Source organism: Monodelphis domestica, chromosome 2, assembly GCF_027887165.1.
Source record: "Monodelphis domestica isolate mMonDom1 chromosome 2, mMonDom1.pri, whole genome shotgun sequence".
Lineage (NCBI taxonomy): Eukaryota > Metazoa > Chordata > Mammalia > Didelphimorphia > Didelphidae > Monodelphis > Monodelphis domestica.
The window spans coordinates 435898569-435913294 of NC_077228.1; the positions used below are offsets into that span (position 1 = coordinate 435898569).

At 37.2% G+C, this 14726-nt stretch overlaps 1 protein-coding gene across 2 annotated transcripts in view; it reads left to right on the plus strand.

Moving 5' to 3' along the window:
- Positions 1-9439: 9439 nt before the first annotated feature.
- Positions 9440-14726, plus strand: part of TIAM2 (TIAM Rac1 associated GEF 2) — a 317964-nt gene continuing 312677 nt past the window's right edge. Inside the window, exon 1 of one of the 2 annotated variants that reach the window (XM_007484791.3) lies at positions 9440-10184. The gene's annotated coding sequence lies outside the window, so the exon portion shown is untranslated. The remainder of the gene's footprint in view (positions 10185-14726) is intronic. The other variant, XM_007484792.2, reaches the window with a different exon arrangement.

Genomic DNA, 14726 nt, shown 5'->3' on the forward strand with positions numbered 1-14726 from the left:
TTTTCAGACTATGTCTCAATTTTTATTTTGGAAATTGTGTCCATAGCACTTTAAGATTTGCGAAACATTCTACACATTATCACTTGATCTCCCTGTGATGTAGTCAATTATTATCTTCATTTTAAAGACAATGAAACTGAAACATAAAGAAATTAAGTGACTTGTCTAGGATGACAAAGTAAAGGAAGCATCCGAGGTGGGATTTGAATTAAAATCATCCTGACTCTAAATCTTTCTCTTTATCCCATATCCTACTTAGATGTCTATATTGTTTTCTTGTTTTTGCTCATTTCACTGGGCAGCAGTTTGCATAAACTTTCCCATGCTTCCTCTGAGTTCTTCATATTGTTCATTTCTTATGGCATTTATTGAGTCATTCCCTAATTGATGCTCACCTACGTTGTTTTTGGTTCTTTGGTATCATATAATAGACTGCTAAGAATATTTGGGTGTGTATGGGACCATAAAAAAAATGTTTCAAAGAGAAATAAATAGAAAGGATTTATTCATTCTCCCCCCTCTCCCCCCATTTGATTAAGGCAAACATACACCTGTATTTGCTGCTGAATCAGCAGCAAGGAGGGTGGCTTTCCCCCAGATTATGCTTCTGAAGAGGACTAAACCTCAGTTGTCAATAATACTGGAAGCAGTCTTGTTTTATATGCCAAACAATACTGAGAAAATATTCTTCCTTCACTCTTCACAAACAGCTGAAAAAGAAAGTGAACTAAAGCAAGCAGAAGGAGAATTCACAAAAGATTGGCAAGAAAGCTTTCTATGAGATAGAACCCTACTAAGGGAGGACTCTCTTGGAAGCCTCTACTAACCCTAGGCAATTTAATCTCTAATTGTTTAGGAAGCTGAGAACAGAGAGGAAAGCTAGGACTGACTAGATGCATTCTTTTCCCCATTAACTAGCCCCTTCGGCAATGGGTGGGAGATTGCAAATAAACCTGTTAAAAAAAGAGAGCTAGAAATGGATTTAGCGTAATTAACTATTGCTGGAGTCCTGGTTCTTTCCTACTAGCAGTCTATAAAGTTTGGTTTCAACTCTGGGAAAAGGCATTAAGCTGAATGATGATTAATATTTCTACTTGGATTTATCACAGTCCTCCTTGGTGCAAGGACTAAGGTTTGTGGTAGTCTTAATTTGGGCAGGAGACAGACACAGTCAGAATCAGTCTTTATTATGTTCTGAGAACTGTAATAAGTGCTGGGGAATACAAAGAAAGCCCTAAGAGAGTTCCTTATTTCAAGGAGTTTACTATCTAATGGAGAAAGACAACATATAAAAGGAAATTGAAAAGCTAGGGGGATAAGAATATTCAACTGGAAGGCATGATGAGCTAGAATAGATTTCATCATTGCAAAATGATGAGTTTCTGAAGATCATGAAATCCAGGAAAGTACCACGGAGACTCCTTTTTAAATGGAAAAGGATCTAGAAGAAGCTCTCCAATGCCCCTCCATCCCAGGGTCAGGCACTAAAATGAAAAGTCTGTGGGGCAAAAATGGAAAGAACCCTGACTGTGAAGTCAAATCTAGATTGAAATCCAGGTTCTGACATGTTCTACCTAGTAATAATAGGGAATAATAGTTGCATGTTTCATCATTAGTCCCCTGATAATTACACTTATCACAACTCCTGTGTCTTTCTTTTTTTTAATATTCTATTTTATTTTGTTCTTCAATCACATAAAAAAAATAATTTTTAACCATTTTTAAAGTTTGAGCTACATTCTCAACTTCCCCACTTTTCTCAATCCCCTCTCTCTACCCCCTTCCCTGAGACAGCAAATAACTCAGTATAGATATTACATGTGTAATAATGTAAAACATTTTTCCATATTAGTGATTTTTTTTAAAAGAGAACTTGAACAAATTAAAGAAAAATGAAGAAATAAAGTGAAACATAGTAGGTCTTAGTCTACATTCAGTTTCCTTCAGTCCTTTTTCTGGAGGCAGATGCCATTTTTCATCATGACTCCTTGAGGATTGTCGTGGATATCTGTATTGCTAAGAATAGCTAAGTCATTCATAAATGTTCCTCATATAATATTGCTGTTACTATCTGCTACTTCATTTTGCATCAGTTCGTGTAGGTCTTTCCAGGTTTTTCTGAAATCAATCTTCCCTTCATTTCTTATAGCACAACAGTATTCCATTACCATCATATACCACAACTTGTTCAGCCATTCCCCAATTGATGGACATCTTTCCTCAGTTTTCAATTCTTTGCTGTCACAAAAGGATTTAATATCAACTTTTTGTATGAAAAGTTCCTTTTCTCTTTTTAATTTTTCTTTGGAATACACAGACCTAGAGCAAAAGGTATGCAAATTTTGTGTGCATTTTGTCCATTGTGCATAGTTCCAAACTGCTCTCCAGAATGGTTGGATTGGTTCACAGCTCCACCAGCAGTGCATTAGTGTTCCAATTCCCTATATCCTTTCCAACATTTATTATTTTTTTCTGTCATATTAGCTAATCGGTGCTAGTTGTGAAATGATACCTCAGAGATGTTTTAATTTGCATTTTTCTAATCAAGAGTGACTTAGAACATTTTTTTCACCTGACTACATATAGTCTTTATTTTTATTTTTTTTAAACCCCTACCTTCTGTCTTGGAATCAATACTATGTGTTGGTTCCAAGGCAGAAGAGTGGTAAGAGCTAGGCAATGAGGGTTAAGTGACTTGTCCAGGGTCACACAGCTAGGAAGTGTCTGAGGCCAGATTTGAACCTAAGACCTAACTGCCCCCTGACTATATAGTCTTGATTTCTTCATCTGCAAACTGCTTGTTCATATTCTTTGACAATTTAAATTTGACTCTTCTAAATATGTTTGAGAAATGAAGTCTTTATCACAGATAATAGCTGTAAAATAAAAGTTCCCCAACTTTCTCCTTTTCTTTTAATCTTAGTTGCATTAGTTTTGTTTTTGTAGAAACTTCTCAGTTTAATATAATCAAAGTTATCTATTTTCTATCTCATAGTACTTTATATATCTTGCTTGGTGCTAAATTCCTCATTTATCCATAAATTTGACAGGTAGACTATTTTATGCTCCTCTAATTTGCTAATGTTGCACTCATGCCCTTTATGTTTAAGTCATGCACCCTTTTTGACTTTATCTTGGTATATGGTGTGAGATATTAGTTTATATCCAGTTTCTGCTGTACCTTTTTCTAGTTTTCCCAGCAATTTTTGTCAAATAGTGATTGCTTGTCCCAAATGCTTGGATGTTTTGGTTTACCAAACACTATTACCAAATGTATAAATGACTATGGTCATTTGCTATTATGCATTGTGTAACTAATCTATTCCATTGATCTTCTGCTCTGTTTCTTAATCAATACCACTTTTTTTTTTTAATGTTTACCACTTTAAGGTACAGGTCTAGTACTCCTACACCACCTTCTTTTACATTTTTTCCTTTGATTCCTTTGATATTCTTGATCTTTTGTTCTTCTAGATGAATTTTGCTATCATTTTTTTTAGCTGCATAAAATAGTTTTGGGGCAGCTTGATTGTTTGTCACTGAATATATAGAATAGTTTAGGTAGGAGTGGCATTTTTATTATATTGGCTCAGCCAACCCCTGAAAAATTAATATTTTCCCAACTGTTTATTTGTGTGAAGAATGTTTTGTAACTTATTCATATAATTCCTGAGTTTGTCTTGGTACATAGACACCCAATTTATATTACCTATAATTAATTTAAATCAAATTTCTTTTTCTATACCTTGTTGCTGAGCTTTGTTGGTAACAAAACAAATGCTGATGATTTTTGTGGTGTTATGTTCTATCCTTTAACTTTGCTAATGTTGTTCATTATTTCAACTAGTTTTTCACTTGAATCTTAAGGATTCTGTAAGTATATCATCATATCCACAAATAGCATTAGTTTTGTTTCTGTATTGCTTATTTGAATTCCCTTTTCTTCTCATTTCTATAGCTAGCATTTCTAGCACAATATTGAGTTAAATAATGGACATCCTTGCTTCACTCCTGATGTTATTAGGAAGGCATCTAGTTTATCTCTATTACAGATAATGCTTGCTAATGGTTTTAATTAGAAACTATTTATTATTTTAGTTTAAGCTTCATTAATTCCTATGCTCTCTAGTGTTTTTAATAGGAATGGATTTTGTATTTTGTATTTCCCCAAATAGTTTATATAATATTAGGATTGATTATTATTTAAGTGTTTAGTAGAATTCATTGGTGAATTGATTTGACTCTGGATATTTTTTTCTTAGGGAGTTCATTGATGGTTTGTTGAATTTCTTTTTCTTAGATAGGATTGTTTAAGTATTCTAATTCCTCTCTTATTAATCTAAGCTATTTATGTTTTTGTAAATATTCATCTATCCCAATTAAATTGTCTTATTTGTTGGCATATGGTTTTTTTAAGCTAGCTTCTAGTTTTATTTATTAGTTCAATTATTTTCTTATGTTCAATTTTATTAACCTCACCTTTGATTTTCAGGATTTACAATTTGGTATTTTACTGGGGATTTTCAATTTGCTCTTTTTTATATTTTTACGTTGCATCCCCAATTTATTTATCTACTCTTTTTTCTCTTTTATTGATGCAAGTGATTAGAGCTATAACTCTCCCCCTAAGCACTGCTTTAGCTGTATCCCATAATTTTTGATATGTTATTTTATTGTTGTTATTCTCCTTAATAAAATTATTGATTGTTTTTAATGTTTTGTTCTTTGATTCACTTATTCTTTAGGATTAGCTTATTGAGTTTCCAACTAATTCTTAATTTTTTTCCATCAACCTTTATTGAAGGTAATTTTTATTGCATTATGATCTGAAAAGGATCTTTTATATAACTAAAAAACATTTAGTATTTTCTGCTTTTCTTCCTTTTGACTGTGAGATTGCCCTAATACATAGTCAGTTTTTTGTGTTGGTGCCATGCACTGCTAAAAAGAAGGTATATTCTTTTCTATTCCCATTTGACTTTCTTCTAAGTCTATCCTATCTAACTTTTATAAAATTCTATTCACCTTCTTTCTTGTTTATTTTTGAGTTAGATTTTTCTAGTTATGATAAGGGAAAGTTGAGGTCTTCCACTTGTATCATTTTATTGTCTATTTCTTCTGACTTTAAAAAATTGGATGTTATACTACTTGATGCATATATATATATGCATATATACATATATATATATGTTTAGTATTTATATTACTTCATTGCCTATGGTAACTCTTAGTAAGATGCAATTTCTTTACTTATCTCTTTTAATTAGATATTTTTGCCTTAGCTTTGACTGAAGTCATAATTGCTACCCTTGCTTTTTTTTTTAAACCCTTACCTTCCATCTTAGAATCAATACTGGGTATTGGTTCTAAGGTAGAAGAGTAGTAAGGGCTAGGCAATGGGGGTTGTGAGTTGCCCAGGGTCACACAGGTAGGAAATGTCTGAGATCAGATTTGAACCCAGGACCTCTCATCTCTGGATCTGGACCTCAATCCACTGAGCCATCTAGCTTCCCCCCACCCCTGCTTTTTTTTTTTTTATTTCAGCTGAAGTATAATGGACTCTGCTCCAGTCCTTTACTTTTACTCTGTGTGTGTCTATGTGCTTCAAATGTTTTTCTTGTAAACAACATATTGTAGGATTCTGGTTTTTAAAATCATTCTGTCATCCACTTCCATTTTAATGGTTGAGTTCATCCCATTCACATTTATAGTTATGGTAATTAAATGTGTATTTCTCTCAATCCTATTTTCTCTTTTCTTTCTCTCCCTTCACCCTGTCCCTCCTCAGAAGTGTTTTACTTCTGACTACCACTGTCTCCAATCCACTTTCCTTTCCCCCTGTCCCTTCTTTCCTTACTTTTAAGGTATGATAGAGTTCTATATCTAATTTAATGTGTATTTATTCTCTCTTTGAGCCAAATCCAGTGATAGTAAGATTCAAGAGTTCCTTCCCTATCTTCATCTTCTTTGTAGTAGCACTTTTATGCCTCTTTTTTGTGAGATAATTTATCCCATTCTCGGTCTCCTTTCCCTCTTCTTCCAGTGCAGTCTTTTTCGCCTCCATTAAATTTTTAAAATATTATCCCATCACAGATAATTTACCCCATACCTTCTACCTATGTATATTCCTTCAAATTGCCCTAATTTGATAAAGGCCATAGGAATTGTAAGTATTATCTTCTGAAATAAGAATATACAGAGTTTAACATTATTGAATCCCTTATGTTTTTTTCTTTTTTGTTTCCCTTCTTATGCTTCCCTTGAGTCTTCTGACTGAATGTCAAATTTTCTTTGTAACCCTGGATTTTTATTAGGAATTCTTGAAAGTTCTCAGTTTCATTAAATGTCCATGATATTTGAATTATTTCTTTCTGGTCGCTCAAAGTTTTTCTTCTTTCATCGGGGAACTCTGGAATTTGGTTATGTTATGATTAAAAATATGAGACTGGCTGCAGATTCTATTATTTTATTAATCAGAGGGAAAAGGATGAATCATCATTTTGCTAACTAAGGCCTAAACCTCCTCATGCCAGCAAGCATATCCTGCATCTTCTCTCTCTCTGTCCTGGAAGCCAACCACCCTTCTTCCTTCCTTGTATAGCCTTTTAAGTTCAGTTAGCTCCTCCCTCCATAGCAACATTGTACACTGACATTCAGATTGATGTCAAGGTGCTAGATATGGTGATGCCAGATGTCTAGCCTATGTTGACAATAGCCCTTTAGGCTATAGTCAGGGAATGACAGGTCATTGTCTATGCTGGAAAGGAGGTTATAATATTTCTGGGATTTTTCCCTTTTGAGATCTCCTTCAGGAAGCAATTGGTGGATTCTTTCAATTTCAATTTTGCCCTCTGATTTTAGGATGATTTTTAGGGCAGTTTTCCTTGACAATTTCTTGAAATATGATATCCAGGTTCTTTATGTGATCATGGTTTACATACAGGCAGTTCAATAATTCTTAAATTATCTCTCCACAATCTATGTTCCAGGTCATTTGTTTTTCCATTGAGAGATTCCACATTTTCTTCTATTTTTTCATTCTTTTGATTTTGTTTGTTTCTTGAAATGTCATGTAGTCATTACTTTCCACTTGTCTAATTTTAATTTTTAGAGAATTCTTTTATTTAGCAAGCTTATGTATCTCCTTTTCCATTTGCTAGTTCTGCTTTTTTTAAAAAAAAACATTAATTTATTTGGTCATTTCCAAACATTATTCATTGGAAACAAAGATCATTTTCTTTTCCTCCCCACCTCCCACTTCTCCCATCGCCAACGCATGATTCCACAGGGTATCACATGTGTTCTTGATTCGAACCCATTTCCGTGTTGTTGGTATTTTCATTAGTAGTTCTGCTTTTTAAAGAGTTGTTTCCTTTGGCAAATTTTTGGATATCTTTTCCTATTTTTTGTTTCCTTTACCAAGCTGTTGATTTTTTTCATGATTTTCCTGCATTACTCTCATTCTTTCCCTCAGTTTTTCTTCTATAGCTCTTATTGGGTTTTAAAAGTCTTTTTTGGAATTCTTTCAGATCTTTTTGGGCCTGAGACCAATTTACATTTTTCTTTGATGTTTAACATGTAGCTATTCGTTGTCTGCTTCTTTGATTGTATCTTGATCTTCCCTGTCACTATACTATCTGGGGTTAGAATTTTTTTTGTTGTCTTTTGTCCATTTTTACAAGTTTATTTTGTGAGAGGGTACTATACCATGCTTCTTGTGCTTAGGTTTGGGGCTTTGACTCTGATTTACACCAGGCCTCAGGATCTAGCTTTTGGCTTATACCAGTATGATTTTACTGCTGGCCTGTTCTGGTCTAAGAATTCTCTGATGGCTTGTATTGAGGGCTGAGTCTCATTTCTGGACAGTTCTAAGAGTAGGGACTCAATGATGTATACTAAGGGGGGGGGATCAGAGCCTCATTGCTAGGAGTTGGGTTAGGGAGTGGGGAGCCTTGCAGGAGACTTGTAGGCAGGTTGGGGCCTCATTGCTGGTGTATGATGTGCCCTTGTTCCCCTCCTACTCCTGTCAGCCAGATCTCGTGTGCTGATCTTTTAGCCTACTCTATTTTGGTAAACTGATTCTTGACTGCAAAATGTGATACGAGGCTTTTGTTATCATTTGGTTGGAGGGGATTTTGGGAGGTCTTAAGAGAATTCCCAGTTTACTCCACCATCTTGGCACTAGAAATGTCCCATGTCTTTTAAAGTTGTCTTTATAATAGTTTTGTCATTTTACAAATTGTTCTCCTGATTTTTTTTTCATTTCACTTTCTATCAGTTCATCTCAGTCTTCAAAGAGTTCTTTGAAACCATTTCTTCATCATTTCTTAAAGCACAATAGTATGGCATCTTGGCTGCATGATGGCACAGTGAGTAGAATGCTGGACCTACAGTCAGGAAAACTTATTTTTCTGAGTTAAAATCTGGCCATAAGACACTTACCAGCTATTGTAACCCTGGGCAAGTTACTTACCCCTGTTTGCCTCAGTTTCCTTATCTATAAAATATGGAGAAGGAAATGGAAAACCACTCCAGGATCTCTGCACAGAAAACCCCTAATGAGGCCAGGAAGAATCTAATACAACTGAACAAAGAGATTGAATAAATAAGACAATTGATTAGATCTACTGGGGAGAAAATGAAGGAAGAAGTCTCTGAGGCTGTGAGAATGGAAGGAAGATGGTGCACTCAACAGAAATAGGAAAGCTAGGAAGAGAGGAAGAATAGAGTAACACAATAAGTCCCTTTTTTTTTTTTGACACCTTAAGTTTAAAGTGGAGAGATCCAGTAAGCTATTATGATTTTGATTTGGCTTTCCAGAGAGAAAGGAGGACTGACTATGCAGATTTGGGAATCATACATAGATAATCATTGATAATTAAACCCAAATGCTATTATAGTTATCACCTGCTAATTTTAAAAGGATTCTTATTTTTTTCATCTGTGACCTTTTTTTTGCTTGCCTTGAATGGTGAATAACTTCCTATAAGGAATTGTAAGGGAAATAGTTTTGGAGGTAAGATCAAAGAAGGTAAGGATTTTCAGACATGGAGAGTAACTTTTGGTCAATTTTAGCTTTTAAGTCATTTAATCATAATAATAATAATTGCCAGTGTTAAATGAATATACAAACACTAATGCACAAACAAAAGTGAGGCAGAATTTGATTGTGAACATTGATGGAGGGAGGGAAGAAGGGGATGTGCTCCATTTTTGCTGCAATTTCCCAGTTGACATTAAGCATCATTAATGACACTAATGCCATTGTGTAGAGATCCAAAGTTCTTTACCTGCTCAGTTTGAGGGCCCCTTTGAATTTGAGGTTAAGATCAAATGACTTTGGCACTGCTGATATGACAGGAATTCATTTCTCCCTATCTGTTTGCCCTGCCTACTCCCTTCTTTCTGGATTATGGAAATAGAGTGGTGGGAGCAGAAGGAGGGGCTGGCCTCTTACTGCTTCTCAGGCTTCTCTTCCTTTTGGGTGTCAATTGATTTGAAAAGCTTGGGAAGATGCTCTGTGAGTTGATAGACACTTTCTCTAGCAGTGCTTTTTCTAAATTAAACTTTTTGTTTGGAAGTTGAAGAACAATTGCTCGTATTTGGACGCATTTTTTCCTCTTCCTCTTTGAAAGCAAACCATTCCAGGAATAGAGTGTGGCTTTGGATGTGTTTTTCCATACGGGTGTCCTCCTGTGCCGTCTGGAAGTAAATCATCCTTTTAGGTGGAGGGGGCTCTTGAGGCACAGAATTGGGCTGGATTGCCCAGCAGGAACCAAGAGCAGGCTCTACACTTCACGTACTCCGCCTGCCGCGAGCCACGGGTAGCCGGGGTCCCAGGGTGCTTTCGCTCCGGGGGGTGCAGCAAGTCAGCCGGGGCGGGGCGGGGATTGGCCGCTGGGGCTGGGCTGTTGGGGGGGGGGGAGTGTGTGTAAGGGAGGAGGTAGGGGAGGGCTCTGCTGAGAGGAGGGCGTCTCAGTACCGCCGCCACCGCGGCAGCCACTACTAGGAGCGCGATCTTGGAACAAAGTGAGGGAGCAAACTTCCCCCACGGCTGCTTCTGCTGCTAGCCGGCTCTCCGAGCCCAGTGACTGAAAGAGCTGGCGAAGAGGTGCCCTGGAGGCGAGCTCCCGGTGCTCGATTGCTGGGTCTTGGTTGAAGGCTGCGAGGAGGGGCGAGCCGAGGTAAGAACCCACTAGTCCGTCCCGGGAGACTTCAGACAAAGGACGCCATCCCCCTATCGTGCGGCCAGTTCGGGGGTGGGGGGCAGGCAGGCCTGAGGGCGTGGGGTTCCCTCACCTGCCCTCCAAGCCCTGGCACTGGAGTGCCAGACCCAGCCCAATCCTAGCTTTCCCTCTCGCGCACTTGGCCTCTGGCTCCAACTACATCCCCAGTTGCTGCCCCACCTTCACGGAGCTTGGGTTGTTGGATTGGAGGAGGGTCCCAGCTCGCTCCAGTGCTTAAAGAAGCAGTACTCTTCCCCTCCCTTTCCCTCTTCTGTCTCTTTCTCCCCTGTAGCTCTCATTTATCTTTTCTTCCATCTTCTTCTTCCTTTGGACTCGGTGCGTGGAGCTGCGGGTCCTGGGTGCGGGAGGAGGGAAGCGAGGAGTGAAATGATCTTTCTCTCTCTTCGCCCGGAAAGTGGGGTTGGCCACCCCTTTGGAACACCCTAGACAGCAGAGTCATTTTGCCTTTCTCTTTCTTAGTCTGAACCCCTCTTAAATCAGTAATTCCTAAAATTGTCTTGAAATGGGGTTTCCTCCCAAATACCACTTAGAGACCTCTTTGTAAAGTTCTCTAATAAGAAAAAGTACTTTAATTCTTTCTAATCTGCTGGGTATCTGGGTGGAGAGTAATTCCTTGGGTAGATTGTGGAAGTAGGAAGAAGACTTGAGAACTGACACAAAAGAGAAGTTTAATATTGTCAAATGGAAGAACTCCAATAGAGAACTGCATACCTTCCTTTGCTACAACTGTCTTAGGGTGGAGTGTAAAAGGATTTCATCGACTTAATGTTTTGGGCATCCTTATTCCCCTAAGAAAGCTTTTCTGCAGCCCAGAATAGTAAATAGCCTTTAGTACTCAATGAGAGACAGAGACAGAGACAGAGAGTAAGAGAGATTGCATTCAGATGTAGAGAAACACTGGCTGCTTTTCTAAATGAAAAAAAGTTTCTAAGGACTTGAAGTGTCAAGTCTGGGTAATAATGATGATAAGATATGTTCTAAATAGATTTAAACTCACAAGAATTGGTTTGCAAGAAGAGAATACCTTCTTCAGCAACTGAGCTCTTACTTTAAGGATTTCAAAGTTGTTGTTTTTTTTTTTAATAGATTGCATTAAAGGTTTATCTTTAAGGAAAAATAAAGCTTCATTTTGGTGAGGCATGGCTTGTTTTCTTGCATTTTTTTTTATAAAGTGGAAACATTGATTTTTTTTTTTTAAGAAGAAAAAGCAGTGGTGTATCCTACCCAGTAGGAGCTCTCTTTGAGCCTGGGTTCCAGTAGCCTCAGGCAGTAGCAGCCTGGTGACACTTGTAATCATTAAGGCATTTGAATGTTGTGATAAGACTATTATTCACAATTAAAGTAAGATTGTAGGCACCAACTTCTCTTATTAGAGACCATTTCTTTCCCTGTTGCTGCTGACCTCATTACTTTAAGAGGAGGTAGGGGAATGCTGCTTGCCTCTAATTTCATTTCAAATAAAATTTAAACAATAGTCTAAAGTTTTTAAAAAGGAAACCTTCCAAATCCCTCCCTGTCCATGGGTCCTGTTCTTATGGTTCATTTAAATTCTATAAGCACTTATGATGTGATTGGTTTAGATTGGTTTCAAACAGCAATGTCTATTGCTAAACTTGTCTGAATAATTACTTTTGTAACATTTAGATTCTTTTTCCTACCATAGGGGGAAAAAATCAAACAAACAAATGTAGTAATTTAGATTGTCCCTGCATGTTTCTTTCTTTTTTTTTTTTAAACCCTTACTTTCCGTCTTAGAATCAATACTGGGTATTGGTTATAAGGCAAAAGAGTGGTAAGGGGTAGGCAATGGGGGTTAAGTGACTTGCCTAGGGTCACACAGCTGGGAAGTGTATGAGGTCACATTTCTGTCTCTGGGCCTGACTCTCAATCCACTGAGCCACCCAGCTGCTGGTTTCTTTTAAAAGAAGTATCTTTAGTGTTTTTCATCTTTTAGCTTCATGTTTTGTTGTGTTTCTAAAACTATATGTTTCTCTACCATGGGACTATCTTTTGAATCTCTTGGATAATACAATTTGTACCAGGGAGTTCTTGGATACCAAATGTAATGAAGAGGTCAAAGTTTGCCTACCTTCTGTGAGGATATCTAGAAGAGCAATGCAAGGTTCCTTTACTCTGAGAAATTCAGGGTCAGGGTATCTTTGGGCAGTGACTGTTTATTGTGCAGCAGCATTTAAAGGTAGATCCACTGGGTTCAATTCTGGTTTGGAAAATAAATCCAGATTATTTGTCTTCCTCAGTGATATGAGGTTAGATTTGTTACCTCAGTGTTATGAATGATCCTTCAAGTGGTACAAATCATAAACTACCCACAATTCTTAATTTGGAAAAGTCTTGTCCATGTCCTATCTTAAATCTTTCCCAAGGGTTCTATACAACCTGCTAGAGTTCTTTCTCCATCTTTATAGAAACTCTTGGTGTTTAATTGTTAGTTCTTTGCTTTTTGAGACTTTATTCTCTCCAGTTTCAGTAATAGGAGACATGACTTAATTGTATTCCTTGATACTGTGGACCACTTTGGGAATGAGCAATGTGATGTAAATGTAAATAAAAAGCCATGAAGGAGATTTGGATTTAAACCTAGCTGTATCATTGATGATATAATTTAATATCTCCTGAGCATATAAATGAGGATATAGGGAATGAGGAAGTTGAACTAAATAATCTCTAAGACCTCTCTCATATCCCATCTCTGAACTAAAATTCTCTCAGCAGGGGCAGCTAGGTGGTTCAGTGGATTGAAAGCCAGGCCTAAAGATAGGGGTTCAAATTTGGGTTCAAATCTGGCCTCAGAAACTCTTAGTTGTGTGACCCTGGTAAAGTCACCTAGCCTCTATTGCCTAGCCCTTACCACTCTTCTGTCTTAGAACCAAGATACAATATTGATTCTAAGACAGAAGGTATGGTTGTTTTTTTTTTTAATTCTTTCAAAGAGAGTCATTCCTGCATTTTTTGAATGAAAAAAATGCTTATTGAGACTTCATTTTGAATTTGAGGGTAGATACACATATGCAAGTATATTGTACTCAATTTACCTCTAGCTATTAGGTGTGTAGCAAAATGCAACATTTTGGATTATATGAAAGGAGTTTCATGTATAGCAACCCAACATCCTAGCATGCAATGCTTAATTAACTAATTAACTACTTCCTAGTAAGTTTTCCATGATTAATAGCAAGAGATTTGGTTTCCAGCATAGTATATAGGTACCCAGAACAACTGAGCAGTGTATTTGTTACATACTTGACTTTGCATATGTAAAACTTATTGGTAAAACAATTGCTTCAGTATTATTTCTTATATAAAAATTGTTGTTGGTTAGTCAGTTCTGTCCAATTCTTCATGACCTCATTTGAATTGTTCTTGGCAAAGATACTAGAGTAGCTTGCCATTGCCTTTCCTAGCTCATTTTATAGATGAGGACACTGAGCTGAAACAAGGTTAAGTGATTTGCCCAGGGTCACTCAGCTATAAAGTGTTGGAAGCCAAATTTGAACTCAAGATATGTCTTCCTGATTCCTGTCCTGGCACTCTATTCACTGTACCACCTAGCAGCCTGAATAAGAATTTAACCTTCTTCAAAATGACATACTAGTAGACATGATGCTTAGATATTTTGTGTGAATAACTGAGAGCTAAGGATTATTTCAGAGAAATAGCCTAGTATCGTGGATAGAAGATCAGTGCTAAAGTCAAGAAAACCTGGATTCAATTACTCCCTCTGACACACAGAACTTGGTGGCCCAGAAGTCACTTCATTTCTTAGTGCCTAAGTATCTCCATAGTAGTATAAAGGGCCAAAATATTGCAGCATGTTTATATTTATGGAAGGAGTTTCCCATACTAAGAATTCCCTCTATTAGAGAAAATACAGATTTGATGGGGGGAAAATGATGCTTTAAAATTTAGGAATTTTGATCTAAGTGTTTAAAAGATGTGATATTCTGATTTATTCCCTTTTATATATATCATATTTAAGCCAAATAAGCTAATAATGATTTTCCAGGACTCAGCAATCTATTTCCTATTTTTCTGTTTTTTGTATAGCCTCTCCACCCCACCCCACTCCAATGCCTGGAATGTACCTCTTTACTTCCATCTCTTAGAAGTAAGGGCCCCTACGGGATCTTTAGGGGAGACCATACCTCTGGTGTAAGGGCTTACTGTTCAAGGCTACTCTCCTCTTTGGTGTCTACCTTCACCCAACTTTCACCTGTGGTGTCAGGAAGCTATGGCATGCTGAATGGTCACATCCTTGAAAACTGTCTAGGCAGACAGTCTAAATCAAATTGAGGGCAACTGAGAGGCCTCAAACCAATCAAGTGAGTTAGGAGAGTGTCTACTGTAGGCAGGAGAAGACTTCCCCCTAGGGTGGAAAGGTGGATGAGAACAAGTTGTTCCAACTGAAGTGAAGGCAGTGGAAACTGGAGCACTTAGAGCTTAGTTAGATATAGAAGAAGC